The sequence below is a fragment of the Populus nigra genome, chromosome 5 (assembly GCF_951802175.1).
Source record: "Populus nigra chromosome 5, ddPopNigr1.1, whole genome shotgun sequence".
Classification (NCBI taxonomy): domain Eukaryota; kingdom Viridiplantae; phylum Streptophyta; class Magnoliopsida; order Malpighiales; family Salicaceae; genus Populus; species Populus nigra.
The window spans coordinates 11,890,204-11,911,954 of NC_084856.1; the positions used below are offsets into that span (position 1 = coordinate 11,890,204).

The following is a 21,751-nucleotide window of genomic DNA, read 5'->3' on the forward strand; positions in this document are numbered from 1 at the left end:
TACAAGTAGTAATTATGCAAAAAGAAAAGACCTATCTTCCTATGATTTGTTGAGTGGTAGATTCCTTGCAATCATGATTTTTTAACACAAAATGCAAGAAATATGCTATAAAAAAGCATGCATTTAAATGAAAAAAGCAGCTATGCAAAGTGCACATCACATATCAACCTTTAAAGCATAAGCAACTAAGATGGGAATCCTTAAGCTGAGTTTTTTTTTTAAAGAAGACTAATTGAGAAGCCTATGTTTTCAAGCATGCTATGAAAAAATAAAATGAAATAAAAAATCAAAAAGCTAGAAACTTATAATAAGCTAATAATGTGATGCAACAATACATGCATGCTTGGCAATGAAAAGGCTAAAAGAGCATTACCCTATGTTTCAACAATTTCATTAATTAGATATGGTAGTGCAATCTACACCACCAAAACTTTAGACATGTTACAATTGCAGTAAGAAAATAGCAGAAGATGGTTGTCCATCTAGTAAAAAAGAGGGCAAACCTAGAGTTTAAGAAAGCAGTCTTATGTCTTAACAACACATGTATGTCTAACAAAAAAAATGTTTGAGAGAAGTTAACCCTATGTTTCAACAGTTGAATTAATTAGGCGACAATGTAGTGCACTTGACATAACTGAAGTTTTAAATATGAAATCATTGGAGTTTATAATAGCAGTGGAGGGTTGTCCATGTAGTTCAAAAAAGAAGGTCGTTGCATTTAGGTAAAACCTATCTGTTAAGGTTCCTCTATTAAAAAGGAAAGTGGAATTCTTAAATATATAGCATAGATGACATGCAAATCTAGAACAATTGACTAATTTATTAGCTTATTTTCTCTATATTCATCAATCTATTAATCTATTTAGTTAGGGAGACTGAATGGAAAACCTTTCTAAAAGTCTGGGTTGTTTAAGTCATTAATTCCCTTAGAAAAGCCAGACAAACACATAAAAAATGTTCAGGTAGGTAAGGAAAAATTAAAAGGATGAAAAGAGATTCAATAGCATGCAGAGATCTAAAAAAATCGGAAAGAAAACAACTCCAACACCGAGGCAGATGGTGCATGAGCTAAAACAAGAGGGGGAGAAAAACAGTGACAATGTAAAGTGTTGAAAAAGTGAGTGAGCCACCCATGGATATGTAGGATGTAATCTAAAATGGAGATAAATTTTAGAATGATATTTGTTATAGCAAAAAATAGAGAAACAAAGAACATTATAAACATGCTAAAAAGCAAAGATATAGTTGCAACCTAGAATTACGCATCAATATTTGACAAAAAAAAAACATGTTCTTTTATAATAATCATCATAAGACTATTTACTGAAAGGAATGACAGCTCAAAAAGTTATTCTGTGGTAGGAAAATAAATAGGAAAAGTATTTGCAGTTTCAAGAAAAGAGTAGTGTGGTTCTAGGTTAAAAATAAAGAAGTGAAAAATAAGCAATTAAGAAAGTACAACAACATTGCTGCATCATTGTTGTTAAGAAAAGAAATATGTTACAACAAATCAACAAAGCAGTAGAATCCACAAATCCAAAGCACAAAGGCTTAAAAACTAAAACTAGTCAATGTTATAATAGTCAAATAAACAACAAAGAAGGTAAAACATTTAAGTGAAGTGAAAACACAAATTAAAGGGTTTAAAAGAGTTAGCTAACCAAGGAACAGACAAATCAATAATGGCATTACAGTCCCTGCAAATTGGCTCTTTCTCAGTCCCACCCAGCTTTTTTTGCGTTTAGGGTAACTCCAATACCACCATCCACTAAATAGGTCAGAATTGACAAACGTAAGGCCTTGCCTGGAATGGAACAAGGCAAAAGCAAAAGCAAAAAAACAAAACATAAGCTTGATTGGGCAAAAAAAAAAAAACAATGAATTAATTGTAGGTCAACCTTGTGGTCATATAGATTCATGCAAAGAATTTCCTTCCTTGTTCGCTTGTTTTCATTATTTTGATCTTTAATTAACATAACAATATTGAAAGATGAGGGAAAATGATGAATGTTTGAAGGGAATTTGTGATTCCCATGCATTTACAAGCAGTTTTATAACATAAAATCAAACCACCTTTATGAAAAATAGAGTCATTTTTTATAAGCCCTTTTTTGTATATCACCAAATATATTTCTCACTTGCAATTTACTCATAATCATAGTGTATTCATAATACAATCTTTTTTTTTCCTTTGTGAACCCTTAAAATGATGATTTTCTTTTCTTTTACTTTTCATTTAGGATGATTTACTTCCATTGTTTATATTATACATTGGCACGATAAAATATCAATGATATTTATCTTTTCTTAGTGTGATTACGTACATTTATATATTGGATCATCCATTTAGTAAACATCTTTTCTTTTTCTTTCTTAGGAAATATCCCTATCATTTTTCCTAGGTCCTCTTTCATATTAGTAACGATTTATTTAGTTAAATGAATAATCTGTCCGATTCAATAAAATTTATGTGGAGTTTCTTCGATACGGGTTCCTATCCAAAACTTAGTTCAAGCACTAATCCTGCAAAAACTCAACATTACAACCACAATTTCTCATCACCATGTAACACAATCCATCTAACAATTCCAAAGGTAACCTTAAGCATAACTTGACCCATACTTCATTACATCCATATAATTTCTATGATTTATATCATCCAATGCAATAATAAGTTTTATATTAGATCTAATATATATGATGCATGCATAATTAAATCTCAGCTATTATAATTATAGATTTATGTATAAATAGTCCAAATCTATTACAAGTATACGTTCATTAACTATAATCCCAAAAGTATATAAAGGAAGACAACATTCTACATACATAACAAAAGATGATGGTAATAAAGTTTGGCTAGCTATAACAAAAGAAAGTAGCTACACCATTATTGTTGTGATGGAAAATGGTATGGGCATGCAACACACACACACACTTATTGAATTAGTTATCAATTTAATTTATAAAAGCAATTTAGTACTATGCAATAAATTTCAACATTTAGCAATTCATTGCAACTAATTCCAAATTGCTATCATTAAATACGCAACTCCTTGCATTCTCTATTGACCTTTCGTAGACCATGTTATATATCTCTTAGCTCATCACTATTAACTCTTCTCCAAACATTTGTTATTCTAGCGCATACTTCACATTGATGATCCTTATATTCATTTATTTATCAATAATATAACTCAACTCATATGTTTAAATTTACTCATTCCATGCCTTTAGTTTCTTTTGTGAAATCATCTAAAGGACAATAGATCCATAGACCGTATTTGGGTGATTAAATCATAATCCTTCCCCAATCACAACTCCTGTTCTTGGGCTGACTCATCAATTCCTAATATGTAACCATGTAAGCACTTACATGAAAAAAATAGCGTGAGCACCGGTAAAAATAAATGGTAATGTTAACATGAAACGGTAAAAAAATTGTAAATAAAATAAATGGTGAAAAGGACAAATAAGTATAGTTTGAAATAAGTAAATGTTCTTAGGGATTTATTGAGATAATTGATGATATTGATGTAATGATGGAATAAGAAAATTTAAATTTTTAGTATAAAACCACCTACTGACTAATTCTATTATTTCACACTTAACTTTTAATTTGATAATTGGATTGAGCTGAAAAATTATACAAGAGGTCTCTTGACATATTATTACCCTACCTTGGTTTAAAATTTTAGATTAATCTGACTTCAAGATGGGGTTGCAATTTAAGCAGTAGTCGAGTAGTTTATGTGAACAAAAATTTAAAAAGGTATAAGTGAGGGCTATTTTTGTGAATAACTAAAAAGTACCCTCCCCCTCCCTTTATATAACAACAGTTGAACATTTCTAATGGCAAAAGAAGTCACTGTATCTGATTTTTGAAGAAAATAAAGAGAAAATACTTGGGTAAGGTAAGATTTAGTGCATTAAAATGTGGGTAAGTGAAAATCATACATAAAAACAAGTTTAAAAAGGATCATTATAAGATTCAAGCAAGGGTTTTGAAAGTTAAATGGAAGAAGAGGAGGTGAAGAAAAAGCTTGATTTTCTTGTTTATTTCTTCTTGATTTCTAGAGATTAAGTGGTAAGAATCCTAGCCTAAAGCTTGACTTAAAATCTTGGTAGAATTGAGATGATTTGTGTGATGAAATGCAATATGGAGTTTGAGTTTGCATATAAAGATGTTTGAATTGAATATTTATTTTAGAACTATGTTTTTTGGCATGAAAAAGGGTTGGGTCAAGTAGTATTTGGAAGAAAATTTGAAGGAACATGTGTGCTCTTGATATGGGAATTTTCGACCACACCTATAAAGGGAGAGTTTGAATTTGTTAATTTAATTAGCAGGAAATTTGTGTTTAAATGTGTAGTATGATGAATTTAATGAGTGGGTATGAGATCTATTATATGAAAGTTTAAAGAAAAATCATGTTTCCTTAGGTACGACTTATAGACCTACACAAATAAATTCAGGATGGACATGATTGATTTAATTGTGAAGAGAATGGATTAAATTGAGTTACATAAAGTATAACATGATTTATTAATAAAAGATTAGGAAGAAATTCAAAAGAAGAATTACACTTGCCTTTATAGGCATATTCGAATAACAATAGAGAGAGGAAGAAAACATGAGTTTGGATTTTTTAACAAATTGATATGTGTTTTATGTATAATATTGTTGCTTGTATTGAATTTTTATGGAGAAGTAATTAAAAAGAAACATAAGAAAAGTGATTATGTTCCGACCTAGATATAAGAAAAAGAGCTTGGGTCAGTTTGAATTGATTGCAACGTAAATTAAGTAGAATTGTGGTAGTAAAGGTAATAAATAAATGGATAAGGTGTTAATTAGGAAAAAAAAAATGTTTGGTTTAGTGAAAGGTGGAAATAAAAAAAGAGTATGAAAAGTGAAGGAATTAGACTTAATGGGCATGAAACTTGAAAAGAAAACTCTCTGTTCATTTAGTGGGGTTTCAGCCAAAATTGAATAAAAATTGAAGAATTGTTTTGAGAAATTATATGAAAAAGTAGCTTAAATGATTATATGATGCATGAGAACATCTAGTTTGTTTTATCAAAATTACACTATCTATAAAGCTAAAATTATTGGATAATTTTGCTACCTGATTTTTTTTTAACTGAATTAGAACTTAGAAACAATGATATCTAAAGAACGTTTCTTCATGAAAGTTATTGATATAAATGTTAACTTTCAAATGACACTGAATTTAGGATATAGCAAACACTCTAAGAGAACGGGTCCTATAGTCCAATCAGAGCTAGAAATTTAGAAGGAAGAATTGAGAAAGCTGAAAGAACAGTATCTAGATGCTGAGGGAGAGTTGAATGAATTAAAACAGAATTTCAAAGAAGCAAGATCACATTAGTAGATTTGATGTCTAGATGAACACGAAGATAGCTAAGCTTGGCAATGAATGAGAAGAACTTTAAAGGGCTAAAGACCAGATCTAACAGCTTGAAAAGACAGTTCAAATATTAAATAGAAATAACATGTCACTAACTGTAGCCAATAATGCGCTGCTCTAAGACAACACCATGTTCCACTACAAAATAGAGCAAATGAACAAGTTAATTGATAGGGTGGCTTAAAGGACAAATGAATAACAAGTGAAAGCCTATCTGATCCACAACAATGCTAATAGATACGAGGAGACTTGAATGATATTTTAGCTTTCATAAGAAATGTATCCAATTAGGGCATTGATTTTGAGAATGAATAGAGATTTATAGGAATCTTATCCCCACATGTGAAAACTCTTTGTAAAAACTATTTGCCTTTATTGAATGAAAAAGGCTTAGACCCACTTTTCATATTGTATTGTCCAATGTATATAAAATTTAACCGAGTTGAGGACTTGGAAAAGATCTTTTCAGATTCATTAGACTAAGGATTTAAGGAAAAAAAAAATCAAGGATTAGCTCTTTCCAACAAAGAAGGTCATTTGGAGGTTTAATTTCTGCCAATGCAAAGATAAAAGTAGTTCAATTTAAAAAATATAAGATCATGAGATACCTTTAAGGTTATGTGAATGCAACTCTGAAGCATATCATTTTGAGTGCGCTTTTAAGCCACTTACTCTATCATAGTGAAATTATTTTCTTTTGAGTGTGCATTTGAGCTCTTATCATCTAGATAATACAGTGTTTATCTCTTCTACATGGTGCTTTTAACACTATTTTCTTCTTAGTATGCATTTGAGCCCTTGTCTTCTAGATAGCACACTATTTTTCCATATCTCTTTTATATAGTTCTTTTGACACTATTTTCTTCCAAGTGCATGTTTGATCCCTCACCATCCAGATAGTGCAATGTTTAGTCCAATCTCTTATATATAACTCTTTTGACATTATTTTCTTTTGAGTGCGTCTTTGAGCTCTCGCCTTCTAGATAACATGCTATTTAGCCCTATCTATTTTACTTAGTGCTTCTAGTATTATTTTCTTCTAAGTGTGTCTTTAAGCCCTCACCCTCTAAATTGTGTGATGCTTAACCCCTATCTCTTTTAAATAGTGTTCACGCCTTTGAGCCCACATCCTTTAGATAGTATGATGTGCAGCCTTATCTATTTTACATAGTTCTTTTGACTCTATTTTCTTCTTAGTGCACCTTTGAGCCTTCACATTTAGGTAGTGAGTTGTTTAGCTTTATCTCTTTTAAATAGTATTTTTGGCACTATTATCTTCTAAATGCGTCTTTGAGCTCTCACCCTTTATATTTATCATTCTTGAAAATATTCTTGAATATGTCATCACTTTGAAAAGGATTAACCACTTCTTGATTTAGCAAATCCATATTATTTTAACTTTTCTTCCTCACAAGCTTACTATATAAAGTCTCTTATGAGACTTTTTATCATAAGCATTGTAAAAAGAGGGCAACTATCATAACCTAATTTTGGTTTCCCAAAAAATTTCCTTTTCTTTTAAAAATAAATAAATAAATAAATAAAATAAAAATAGAGAAAAGACAAACGACTTGATTGGAAAAAAACAGGCTCAAGATGGATTTATATGCATAAATAATAGATGAAAAACCTAACTAAACCTTTGACAAAATTGAAAACTCAATTGCACCATTGAAGGACCTAAACATGAAGAAGAATGTAAAATCAAGGTTAACTTAAAGTGAAAATCAGATGAATTTGCATAAAAATTAAGTCTAAAGACTTAATTAGACTTTTAAATGTCTGATTTGATTTAATCATAGGCCTAATTAAGTTTAAGAAATAATTTAGGCCAAAATTAAAAAATTAATTAAGTGCACAATTAAACTTTTACGTGGGCCAAATTAATTTTATGAAGGACTTAATTGGTGAAAAATTAAATTTAAAAGCCTGATTTGGGATTGATTGAGAATATTAGAATTTTGAAGGACCAAATTTAACTTTTACAAGCTTAATCGGATAAAACCAGGGGAAAAATTACAAGAAAATAAAAGTTTTGTGGTTAAGGTCTAATTGAAGAATTTAGAACTAAGGATCAAGATGCAAAGGGCATGAAAACATAGCGAATAAATAGGGGGTGAATTTGAAGAAATTAGAAGTTTGAAGGTTGATTGAGGATGAAATTAAAAATATCCAAGATCAATGTTGAAAAACACACTAAAATCAAAGGATCCTTTTGAAATACAGTAGGAGTGAAATAGAATTGATTATTAAATTTAGATTCAATTGAACAAATTGGAGATTGAGGGCTGAAATCAAAAGGGAAATTTATGACCTAATTTAATCTAAGGTTACGATTTATTAAATAAAACGATGTCATTTTGCCTAATATTAAGAAAAAAAATAATAAAAGCCAAACAACATGTTGTTTGGCACCACATCTTCCTTTTAAAAACCCGAAGATGCCTAGTTTCGAGGCCATTTTGCAATGTTTTTTTTTCTCTTTCTTATACCCTTGCCAAACAAGACAAAAACACACCTCCCTCACACCCTGACATTGTACTACACCTCGATATGGTTCCCACCAAATGGTTACCCTTAGAGTTTCTGTAATGCTAGTCCATAGAGATTGACCCGATCAACCTTAACAACTTAGTTTTACAGTACCAAGTTGTTGGCTTGTTACCAATATTTGTGATCCATTCTAAGCGAATCAATAGCTATGATTCGAGCATGAAAGAAATCCCAAACACCATCTCCACCTTCTATATATAGGAGTGGATATTCCAACCAAGTAAGGAGGAGTGACCGAAGCCAAATAAAAAAGGGTCCCATTATACCTAAATGTACGTAAAATCTATCTAAAATTAGCAAGCATGCTTATAAACATTAAGTGTATATTATAATATTTAAAAACTACACTAATGAGTCTTTTATACATTATGTGATACAAATTAGGCGTCCACTAAGACATCACCTTGAAATAAAACTTTTAATGCATAAAGAATGTGAAACCAAAACCAGACCTAAAAGAGTATAAGGAGTCCAACAACAACATGCATATCCTTGTCTTTGGAAAATAGAGAAATGTTGCGTTGTAGTTTGAAGCAGAAAAACAATTTGTTTGGCTTAGTGGCGTAGCCATAATTGTTTTTCAACAAATCAATTAAAGAAAAAAAATACACTTGTCGAAAATATAACTTTACATAGATAACTTGTAGTCATGTTTTGGCTATCAGCAAGACCAATCATTTAAATGAAGTTGATTATGTCGTGTACAAGTTTGTTAAGGTTATGAGAATTGCATACAATAATTAGTGGGCCAACGATTTATCTAAAGATTAAACCACCTATTCATCCAATAGTGATAGAAATAAAACATGCAAGACCTAAGAAACTTAGGATTAGAGAATCTTGGGAGCCTAATAATGGTGTTATAGAATTATCTAAGAAAGATAGAGTAATGAAGTGTGCAAATTATCATAAAAGTGGCATAACAATAACTTTTTTCCTTGTAAAGATAAATTATATTACTTCTATTAAAATTATCATTTTATTGCTTTTGTATTTATAATATAATGTACATTAAAAATAATATATTCATGTTTATGATTGTATAGAGAAAAACAAGGGTAAGGTTGCAAATCCATATAGCGTCAATATAAATGTTGGTATTGATATTGATATGAACATTTATGCTAGTTTTGATGTTGGTGGTGCATATAATATGAATGAAGATATTGTGTTAATGTGAGTAGTGCAGAGAATGTTTTAGTTGATGTTGATGTTAGTGAATTTTTTAGGGTGAGAATGGATTTTGATATTAATAGTAGTGCAGAGAATGTTTTAGTTGATGTTGATGTTAGTGAATTTTTTAGGGTGAGAATGGATTTTGATATTAATAGTATAAGGGGTGTTTAATTGTTGTTTTTGTGGTGAAGATGGTGGTGGGGTTTTTTTTGGTGGTGGTGTTGGTGTCTCTACAAATATGGATGTAGATATGAGTATTATTTTGGTTGAATCACAAATTAATATGAATGTCCATTTTAAATTTCATTGTTCAATTCAATAAATATGTATCTTCTTTCATTAAATTGTAGCTTTTTTTTTTATATAGTGCTTGTCATGAAAACAAATAAAAGAAGAACTATATTTCCACATGAACATTAGAAATACCAAAATGAAGCATAAAATGAATGAAGAATCTTAGTTGTAGTTCACTATGATTTGTGGATGCGGATTCATCAAATTATTGCATGAGTTAGGATTATTTTGTTTAGTTATTAATTTTGATGTTGTTGGTGATTGAAATTAACATTGGAGATTACTTTCTATTGGTATACTAATTTTGATATTGTTCACCTTCATATCATTTCATTTTGAATTCTAGATTTTGATTTTAAATTATATAATGGATATTAGTTTTATTAAAAAATTATAGTCTTTTTTAATATAGTTGATATAAAAAATTTATTGCAAATCATAATAAAATACTCAAATTAAAATTTAGAAACCACTTTTATCATTCATGACTAAAATGTATTAATCTTGATCTCATTGTTCATTCATTAAAATAACAACAAAATAAAACTTGACATGATAAACACTAATCCCAAGTAGTTCCTCTTCTTTTATTTTAGTTACCAATTATTTCTTCTCCTTATTGACATTGAATTTCAATAGTTATGTTGAGAGATCAAAAACTTTAACTCTTCTTCCAACATTTTTTTCTCGGGTTCTAATTGAAAAATAGTTTCATACAGCTCTCTCTCACACCTATTTAATTCAAGAAATATCTTTCTACTAGGTTTCCCAAACTCTTCGACACAATAGAAATGATAATTTTAATTTTTTATTAGGATTTTCAAGGTTCTTGTTTGATAATATAATGTCATTTAGGGTTTGAACAAAGATTGCTTGAAGATTAGATCTTCTTTCTAAGGTTTGGTCACCTTTTTCAATGCCAAATTGTCGCAAAATAGTAATCTATATGAACCGCTAATAAGAAAAATCCTAAAACACTTTTAGAAGAGAGATCGTTATGCTTTTGAGTGCTAACTCTTTTTTTTTTTTTTGTATTTTGAGGAGTTTTTCTATATTGTATGTTCTATAACAAAACAACTACTAAATATAAAGGTATGGTATTCTATTTATAAGAAAAACCTGATAAACCTATAAATAGAAAAATATCATATTTTGTTTTCAAAATAATATCCCATATATTATTTCATGAAAGTTTTAGAAATTTATTCAATCAAGTCTCAACTTAAATTTTTCAAGTCTAGAATTACAATCTCCTATATTAATTACATTATAGTCATCTATTTCTAAACTATATTTACAATAAATTCACTCTTGTTTAATTATTCTAATTTAATTTCTAACTTAAGAGCTCTTAGTGTGTGCGACTCATTAATTTCATAATAAGTTGGCCTAAATATAAATCATAATTCTTATCAAAATAAAATAGAATAATTTAATTTATTATCAATTTAACAATTAATTAATTTATATTTGAAGACCAAGTATACACTTTTTATGTAACAACCCCAAATTGTTCAACCAAATTGTACATTTCATAACAATACTTTGCATGAAAAATACCAAGAATTGTTTTTTCATTGGTTATTCAATAACCTTTTCCATTTGATGAATTTCATGCAGTCCTTTTATGTTAGAAATAATTTTTTACAAAATTTCAGCAGAGTTTTCCCATGAAAAGAAGCCTCTCAAAAATCTCACATCTTATAATTGACACATCAAATCTTCATATACTTCAAATCCAACCATCTTGGATCACCACATCAATTTCAACATATTAGGCAACCTCAAGCTTACCCCTTCACTCCATCATCTTTACCATCATCAAAACACACACACACACACACACACACACACACACACAAGCATGCATTACAATTTCAATACACATAATAAAAGTAATTATTAATTTAAAATTACATGCATGATAAATCTAGTTTCAAATTAGATATTCATTTAGTTACATTATTTGTTACACAACCAAAATGAGATTTTTAAAACATTTACATACAAAGTAGATACTTAATCTATAAATGTAAACAAATAATCTATTGCTCATGTCTGGTATGCGACGTACCTAAAACACAATATACATTAACATAAATAAACATTTATATTTCATCAAAACGTTTGTATTAAACATGTATAATCAAGATCCCATTTTGAATATTTATCTAGCAATAAGCCTTTAATCCACCATCTTTACATATGGCTAACCATTCAGTCCTAGTATTGTCGCACATATGCGGTGTCGCGTTAATCATCTTCCCAGATCGAGGTCTCTTTGCTAATAGGAAAAAGAACAAGGAATTCTTGTTTCTTACTAGTAAAAAAGGGATGAAGTCGTCACCTAGTATTTTTTTATCACTAGAAACCATAACTGATTTCAGAGTTTAGATAAGGGGACTGATTATATATAGAGAAGACGTATTATCCCGAGCACACCTTACCTATAGTAAGTTGTATTTTTTGTTTGTCTGACACAAATTAAGATATTGATGTGTTTTCTAATTGTTGGTATGTCTAAAGTTTAAGAAAAGTTTTCCTCAATAAGAAGTTTTTTATCTTATCAGGTTAAAACCTATCTATTCTAGAGTCGAAATATATTTCTGTATTTTTTCTTTTAATAACGGGAACATATCTTATGTAAAAGTTTGTAATCCTTGATATTGGATCAAATAAAATAATATTTTTGATATTTTTAAAATGTGAGCCAAGTTTTCATGACTTTAATAAATTGGTTACTAAATCTAAAAATACATGTAAAAATAAAAGGTTGTTTTTGTGATTTTTTAATATGCTAAAATATGCAAATATAATATTTTTTTAGAGACTTGGCCCATACGAAAAGTAAAAATAAAAATTGTATTTTTGAATAAAGATTTTTGGTGTTTTGTGGAAGGAAACTAATTTATTTAATACTCGAAAAACATCTCGTTTGGAGGTCACAATTTCAAATATTAAATGCAATATTAAATACAAGAGAGTAAAAAAAAATGAGGAACTCAAAATTAATTGTAAAATTATTTCTCTAATTTTTTTTTTTTAAATAACTGAAGCCGTGTTTGGGAAAACACTATAAAAAGTAGAAATACAAGGCTTGAAATTTTTCTTTGAATGTGTTTGCTAAATTAACCTTATGAACCCAAAAATTGATTCTTTTTTTTTATAAATTTTTTATCAAGCATAACATGGTTTTTAGGCTATGTATAGATTTAGCTAAACCACATGAGCTGGGCTTTCTACCTGTACAAGGCTTGAAATTTTTCTTGGAATATGTTTGCTAAATAAACCTTACGCCAACTCAAAAATTGCTTCTTTTTTTTATAAAATTTTTATCAAGCCTAACATGGCCTTAAGGCTTTTTATAGCTTTAGCCCAACCATACAAGATTGGCTTTCTAGCTGAAACCAAAACAAACATAAGCCCAATCCAAAACTTATGCTCAGATGTAAGTCCCAACAAAACATTCATAAGCCCATGGAAAGTAGTGGGCTTTAGCGAAATCATCAGCCATGAAACTTATTAAGCCAGGGCCCAAGATTAAACCTATCTTCACCAACCCATTACTATAGCAAGAATGAAACATTTGCTGGACATAACTCTTTAACGTGAAGGCTGGAAGAGAAACTTACCTGCGTCTGAGTTATCGAAATGGTTGGGAATGGATTGAAGGCTGGTGCTCACGGTATGAAGGGAAAGTTGCTGGCGTGGGGTGGCTGTTGGTGGTGAACCACGGCTGAGGTTGCTGGCCTGCTGAAGCTAAGAACTCCTGCTCACGGCCTGCTACTTTCGATTGATTCTTCTGCTGCTGTTCACAGTGCTGCTGGCGACTGGAATCTCTCGGTTGGAACAAGAAAAACGAAGCTGCTGTGAAAAGAGAAGGATAGGGAGTGGACGTTGCTTAGCCACTGTAGAGAGACGGCTGCTGCTCACGTTGCTGGCCTTGAACAGCAGAGAAGCAACTGGAGTTTGCTGCTGTCGTGACCGAGAGGAACAGAAAACTCTGGTGCTGCTGCAACTGGGAGGACAACCACTACTGCTGTTGCTGAGGAACTGCTCACAGTGCAGAGGAGAGAAACTGCGCTGCTGTTGTCCACGGCTGAAATAGAGGAGAGGAAGTGCAGCTACTACCGCTCCAGGCTGCTGCTGCTGTCTGTTGCTGGATGAGAACCGGAGACCTGTGCTGTGCTTAAGATTACAAAGATAGGTGTCAAGTACTAGTTAATCAAGAAATTAAATTTATAGTTAATCAAGAAATTAAATTATTCAAAAAAAAATTCTACTCTAATATGGAATATAATATTCTAATTAAACAAGGATTGTAATAAATTAGTTTATTACAAATTCTTCTTCATTAAGGATTCTTATATTAATTAGGATTTTGTTTGTTTCTAGAAAAACACTTTTCTAAAAACTATTTTTTTATTTTTTTATTCTTAAAAAACATTTTTATTTCTTTACAAAGAAACATCTCATTTTGACGTATGAATATTGGAACAAAATCTCTCCCTCTTTCTCTGTTTCAAATAGTTTTAATGGAAATCTCTACAAAAAAAAATACTTTTATGTGGCTGTTGCAAATCTCTCTCTCAAATCTCTTTATTGGAACAAAAAATCATCATAATAATTTTTTTTTATTCTCTGTTATCTGTAACAATCTCCATTGAAGCATTAAATCATCTTATTTCATGTAATCCTTTTCCTCATATGTCTTTCTATTATCTGCCTTTTGTTTTCCTCTTCTTTGTTTGGATTTGTAGTTGTGATTGTGGCATAAATCTTGTGATCTTGTTAATTTGTTGTGTTTTTCATGTTTTATTTGGTTTTTGGGGAAAAAAAAAACATAACAATCCCATGCTTTGTTTGGTATAGGATCTTAGGATCTTGCTTGTTGATTCAATCTTAGATGCTTATAAGAAATGGAACGACCTTTGCTTTTAAAAATCTTAATTGCTATTGTTTGAAATTATTTATGCGATAGATTCTTTATATCTTTGAAAATTATTGGGTGTTCTAATGAATGCAAGTAAGACAGTCCTTCAATAATTTCTATCGCAATTTTAAGCCTAATTTCCCATGACAGTAATCGAATTGGTTTCTCTGTATCAGGAGAAACATGTGTGTTAGGAGAAAAAAAATAAGGTTATACAATGTTGAGATTAATATTGCAGTATATAACTCTAAATTGAGAATAATTGATTTTCTCCTTAATGGAAAATAAATCGTAGTCTACAAAAAATATTTGGTAGTCTAAAAGCTCTTTTTTTTGCCATGTATTCATAAACAAGGATCTTCTCTTCATTTTCAAGACAAAAAACCCAAAAGCTTTATAATGTTTGAATGAGACACCCTTCCTAGTAAACTGATCTCGGTCTGTACTAATAAATGATGGCAAGTAAGAGCACAAATAGTTTGTTACCATGAAACTGTAAAGGGATTGAGTGAATTTTGCAAGAAAATTATATTTTCAAACCATAAAATATAATGATTGAGAACTGTCACCATATTATGGTATTGAGCCATGATGTTTGCATATGTGTGCACACCGGTTACTGCCAAACTTTACCACCAACTTGACCATTCAGTATCTACTGCCAAACTAGTGATCCACTTTAAAGCCTTGTTTGTTTATAGAATCAAATATCATTGCAATAATTATGATACATTATCAGCTCCTTTTATTTCTAACTTTTTAATTTATAATGTGTGTCAGTTTGATTATAATTTCTTGTATTGATTGCGTAAGTATTTGATATGCTTTTTGAATACTTATTTTCCTAAAAATTTTAGGTTATGTTATCAGAAAACTTCACTTTCTTATTATGGATAGTAAGATTATTCATGCAGCATGTATGGAAGTAGCTGTAAGTGTTTTAACTGCAAGGGTAGCTATTATTGAACGAGAAAGAAATATAATTTATATACCAAGACAACCACGTATAAATGCAATTGCTCAACGAGAATTCTATATTGATAGCATTTTGAATCGAGGTGATAGACATTGCGTCGAACAAATTCGTATGAAATCAATTGTATTATATAATTTGATTGATGTTCTCACAAGTCGTGACCTATTACGATCAACTCAAAATGTGTCTATTAGGGAGCAAGTAATTGTGTTCTCACAAATTATAGGTCGAAACCAAAGATTTCATTTTATTAGTGTTATATATTATATGTTTGTTGAAACTATCTATCGTTACTTTAGAATTGTATTAAAATAAGTTCTTAAGTTATACAAACACCTTATTAAAGACCTAGGGATACTATTTCCACGGAGATAATGAATAATCGTAGATTCTACCATAATTTTAAGGTATGAGAACAATACAAATATTTTTATACATTAATTAATTACATCTATAAGAAAAAAGTTATAAATTATTTTTTTCATGTTTATATAGGATTGTGTGGGAGCAATTGATAGTATCCATGTTCCTACAAATGTTCCTGTTGAATTCAAGGAAAGTTTCGAGGTAGAAAAGAGGAAACACCACAAAATGTTTTAGCAACTATAACTTTTAATTTGAAGTTTATATATGTTTTAGCTGGATAAGAAGGAAGTGCACACAATTCCCAGGTTTTAGGTGATGTGTTGCGATGTCGCGGTCGCACAAATTAATTACCCTAGCTTAAAACACACAAGATAGTATAGAGCAAGCAAAGGGTCGATCCCACGAGGAAGTTTCAAGTCAGATTTTTATGTTGTACGCTATGTAATTGGGGGGGGGGGATTTGGTTTGTGATTATCTAAACTATGGTAGCAATTAAACTAGCAAACAAAATCAATTAAAACCGAAACTTATCAAGAAAACAAACCTTGGTCGCAAGCACACATCCACCAACGGAAATTAGAACCGATCCTTGAAACGAAAATTGCAGTTTATGTTCTGAAATTTTATCTTTTCTTAACGTTGATTAATTAACGGATCCACCGTATAACTAATCCTAACCAATAAATAATCAAAGTGTCCGCACTAATGATTCAATTTAATGGTAGCTTTAAGAACTAGATAATTTCATCAAGATTAACATACAAGCTGTCCGCAGCTTGTGTCACTTTGTTCTAATGTTCTTCCTAAGTTCAATAACGTAGTTCCGCCACAATTATCAAGCTTAGTTGCTTCACAAGTTCATATATCACAACTCCGGTTTTGATATTAAACTTAGCAATAGATTGTTCACAACAATAACTTAGAGTCCGCTCTAGCAATCATCAACAACAATCATAGGAAATATACATAGGAAAACAATCATACTCATTCATAACATAAACTGAAAATAGAAGGAAGAATAAATCTCACGGTTCTTGAAATCCGAAGGTTTGTTGTGTCCTTGCAACCAAGAAAAGAGCTTAGCCTTGCATAACTATTGAACAACTACTTCTAAAGAATGAAAAGAGCATGATTTTTGGGTTTGTAGAGGAGAGAATTTGTGTTTATTCTCTGCTGGCTGCTGCCTCCTTCTGCTCTCCCTCTTTTCTGCTGGCTGCTGCCTCCTTCTCTCTTTCTTTTTATATGCTAAGAAACCGTAGTCTCTATTTTACAAAATAGTCCTTCCTTGAGTTGACAGTTTACATTTAAGTACTTCAATAACTATTTTTCCTAAAAGAAGAAATATCCTTGCATGAAATCTTCAAGCTCTGACTTAGAGGAGCTAAATTGCTGATATAAAAACTTGGATGTCGGTTTAGATGCTTCGGAATGTAATTTGGACTTGTTTCTTCACGAAACCTGTTTGCTGGCAGAATTCAGTTGTCATCTTTGAAAAATCATATCTCCCTCATATGACATTTTTTTGGCTGAAATTTGGAGCGTTGATAGGTCTATAAGTCAGGAATCCACAACAATTGAGTTTGCATCAATTGGAAGTCTGTAGCTCTAGATATTAAATTTTGAATGGCCAAAGGTCAACACTGGCAGAATGCGAGATTTGACTTTGCAAGATGTGATTTCCATGATCTTTCTCTTTTTATTTTTCTTGCATTACATTTCCAGAAAGGTATGGGTGTTAGCTTTTTAGTGCCACTGGAATCACTTCATTTCGATCTCTAGAACTCATGCTCTGCACAAAACATCGACTGAACGTCAAATCTGCCAATTACCTCCAATTTACTCCTTTTTGCATCTTTCATCCAAAAATGCCTTCAAAACATAAAATAAAGAATATCAAGGCATTTTATATATAAAACATGGACAAAACATTAGGTAGATGTGGGTGAAACTATCGAATAATATGGTTATATCAAATACCCCCATACTTAGCTCTTGCTCGTCCTCGAGAAAGGATAAATAAAATCAAATTGAAAATAACTATGATCAATCTCTTAATCTCCCATCAATGTCCAAGAATATATGCATTATAAACAAGAATACAATCATGAAGGATAAATAGTATAATTCTCATGGATTCATTTACATGCAAACTTCAAAACTCAATCAATCGTCGGGATTTAAATGAAATCTATGCCATGCCAAAGTGATAGGTCCTCTCATTGATATACACTCCAACACTCATGTGTTTAGGGTTTATGTGTTTAAATCTCTCAAATTCAATCAAAGAGTATGTTCTACCATAAGCTTGCTTTTCAATCTCATCTCCATTAGCAACTTATTACAGGTACTACATGAATCAAAAGGTCTTATTTTCCGGTTGTAATGGGGCTAAGATTAAGGTGAGGTAAAAGAAAGTAAAAGGAAAGGTTCAAACCAAACAAAATAGAGCATTCTGAAAAATGATATTTCAAACAAGATATTCCATCAAAGCACATAAATTTTTCATCTTTAATCACCAATGCTTAACTTCTTTCGATTTCAAGCTTTTTCAACATAAAATCTTAAGAACATAAATGAACAGTTTTTTTTTTTCTTTTTTTTTTCTTTTTTTTTAACCTTTGGCAACTTTGCCCATCTTTTCATCAAGCATCACTTCTTCTTTCTTTTCACATAATTTCCAACCATAATTCCATGAGATATCATAAGTATATGCTCTACTAATCCTTGGCCAGGGGAATAGAAAAACATATAAAAAGTTAAGGCTTATACTTGGATAAAGCAAAGAAAAGATAAACAAGCTCAAAAGGGGCTCACTAAGGATAATATGCTTTAGGTTGGCTTTTTGGCTCAAGTGGTTAAAATTCCTAATGCCGTTATCATCTTCATGTATATATGTAATGTGAATGTAATCTCAACAAGATATGAAGCAAGTTCTAGCGATACATATCATTGAAAGAAGGCACAATCAAAGAATATAATGTTGAAGGCTCAAAAGCTTGCATTGTTATAACACTATAAAGTCAACATGACATATTCTCAAAGTAAATCCCTAAACCAATTAAACCTTAAAATTTGCATGCATACTCCTTCATTTGATTTATATCTTCATCTATCTTAATTAATTCTCATACATAATACTCATATTCTCAAAAACCAATGGGAGTTAAAAAGATCAAACACAAATTTTTTTTTTTAGAACAACAAAGAAAACTAAAATTCTCCCAATACCCCCACACTTAAAACACAACATTGTCCTCAATGTTGAAATAAAAGCAAAGGAACATAAGAGAATGACAGAAAATAAATTAAAATGCGAAAAAATAAAAGATAAGGAAAAAGAAAGCAAATCTGATTTTTTTTTGTGCTGGGTTGCCTCCCAGTAAGCGCTTTTGTTTTATGTCATTGGCTTGACATGTGGCATGCTCATTCTTCATAGATTAGTTCAGCTAACTCTATAGAAGCGGTGAGTTCTGCCGTCCAACCTTCATAGAAAGGTTTCAAACGATGCCCATTGACCTTGAGTACTCTGTTGGTTTCTAAACTTGTAATTTCAACTGCACCATAAGGAAAAACATTAGAAACAACAAAGGGTCCAATCCAACGAGAGCGCAATTTTCCAAGAAAAAGTTTCAAACGCGAATGATAAAGAAGGACTTTGTCTCCAACATGAAACTCCTTTCTTGTAAGCATTTGGTCATGAAGATTCTTAGTCTTTTCTTTGTAAACCCTTGCATTCTCGTAAGCATCATTTCGTATTTCTTCAAATGTAATTCCAATCTTTTTGGGCACTAAAGGGATAGGCGCCACCCATTCATTGTCCATGATGGGGTGAATGACTACTGCATCATGGGGAACAGTTTGCAAAGCTTGCAAAGCCAATGCTGATTCATGCATGTTTTGGGGAACACATATATACCTGTCCATCTCTTCTATCTTGGTAAAATCATAGCCATAGCTCAAAGCTACGCTTTATCCATCCTCACTATCAAAATCACAAACTTGCTGCACACACTTATCAACTTGGTCATAACATGTGATAGAATAAACATTGCTATAAGGATATGTCATTGCATCATGAAAATTAAATTCAATTTTTTCATCTCTTACCTCCATAGACAAGGTATCCTTACCACAATCAATCTTTGTGTTGGCAGTTTTCAAGAATGGTCTCCCAAACAATATAGGAGTGTTGATTGATGAATCACAAGAATCATGTTTCATATCAAGAATATAAAAGTCACATGGAATAACCAAACTATCAATCTTGACTATGACATCTTCTATCACACCAAGTGGGTAAACAAAACTACGATCCGCAAGTTGTATTACAATACTAGTTTTATTCAAAGGCTCTAAACTAAGAGAATCATAAACATGTTTAGGCATAACACTAATGGATGCACCTAAATCGCATAAAGCTCTTTTAAAACTAGCATTACCAATAACACATGGGATAGTAAATGCACCTGGGTCTTTTTGTTTTAAAGGTTTTGAACAACAGCAGATACAACTTCACCCATACTTACCGTTTCATGACCTTTCAGTTTGAAAGCTCTCTTGGTAGTACACAACTCCTTCAAGAATTTAGCATATTTGGGAATTTGCTTGATAGCATCAAGCAAAGGAATGTTGAGTTCTACTTTCTTGAAAACTTCTAAAATCTCTTTTTCTTTGTCCTCTTTCTTTGACCTAGAAGAACTCACAGGAAAGGGTGCAATTGTTTTAAAACTAGAATTCATTGAGTGAGGACTTACCTTTAGAGTGTTGGTCGTGGTTTCAATTTGTGGAGGAGGAGGATGTTCCTTCTTTGTACTCAATTCAGTTTCTATCTCTTCTTCTTCCTCCATCTCAATCTGTTTCGACCTTTGTCTTTCAAGTTCTTTTCCACTTCGCAGCATGATCGCACTAACATTCTCTTTTGGATTCAATGCTTGGGAGGGCAATTTTCCATTCATTTGTGCTTCCAATTTCCCCACACTTGAAGCTACTTGCCCCATTTGCTTTTCCAAGTTGTGAATACTTGACCTTGTTTCCTGTTGAAAAGAAATGACATTTTGTTGCAAGGTAACAGTATTAGAAGCCAAAGTTTTCATCATCTCACGAAGATCATCATTGGAGGACGACCCCATAACATTGGAGTTTGTGAATGGAGGGGGTTGTCTTGCTTGATAATTTTGTTGGGGCTGAAATCCATGGGGATGGAACTGTTGGCCCTGATTGCCTTGTTGGGATGGGTTGCCGTAACGTAGGTTGGGATGATCTCTCCATCCGGGATTGTACTTGTTGGAAAAGGGATCATATTTATGCTGGGGCTGTCCATTGAATGTTCCTTCAATTGCATGAGCTTGTTCAATGTAATCTTCTTGCATTGTTGGACACATATCCGAAGCATATCCTTGTAAGGAGCATATGCTACAAACTTTCACCTGCTGCACATTTCCACAAGCCAAAGAACGCACAAGAGAAGTAAGATCATTAACTTTATTTTCAAGGTTAGAAATACTTACCTCATTTACTCGTTTGTTGGAGAAGTCTCCACGAGTGCCAAATTGTTTTGAGTTGGCTGCCATGTTTGAGATCAATTGGCATGCAGCCTCGGGTGTCTTATCCACCAATGCGCCTCCACTTGCAGCATCAATGATACTACGGTCAGTAGGCATCAATCCTTTATAGAAATATTGAATGAGTAGCTGATCGGGTATTTGATGATGAGGACATTGAATGCAGAGTTGTTCAAATCTTTCCCAATATTCAGAGAGTGTCTCTCCATGAGATTGCCGAATCCCACATATTTCTTTTCTTATGTTGGCAACTAGAGATGCTGGGAAATACTTTTCAAGGAAAATCTTCTTCATGGCATTCCATGTTCCAATGGAACATGGGAGAATAAAGAAAAACCATGCTTTTGCTGCCCCTTTTAAAGAGAAAGGGAAAGCTTTCAACTTAACCTGTTCTTCATCAATTCCGATCGGTTGCATGCCAACACAAACCATATGGAACTCCTTGAGATGAGTATGAGGA

The 21,751-nt window shown here is 31.6% G+C and overlaps 1 non-coding gene across 1 annotated transcript; it reads left to right on the plus strand.

Annotated features, from left to right (window-relative positions):
• Positions 1 to 21,430: 21,430 nt before the first annotated feature.
• Positions 21,431 to 21,537, plus strand: LOC133695556 (small nucleolar RNA R71). The gene has a single exon (XR_009842496.1). It is a non-coding gene; the product is annotated as a small nucleolar RNA R71 (small nucleolar RNA).
• The last annotated feature ends 214 nt before the right edge of the window (positions 21,538 to 21,751 follow it).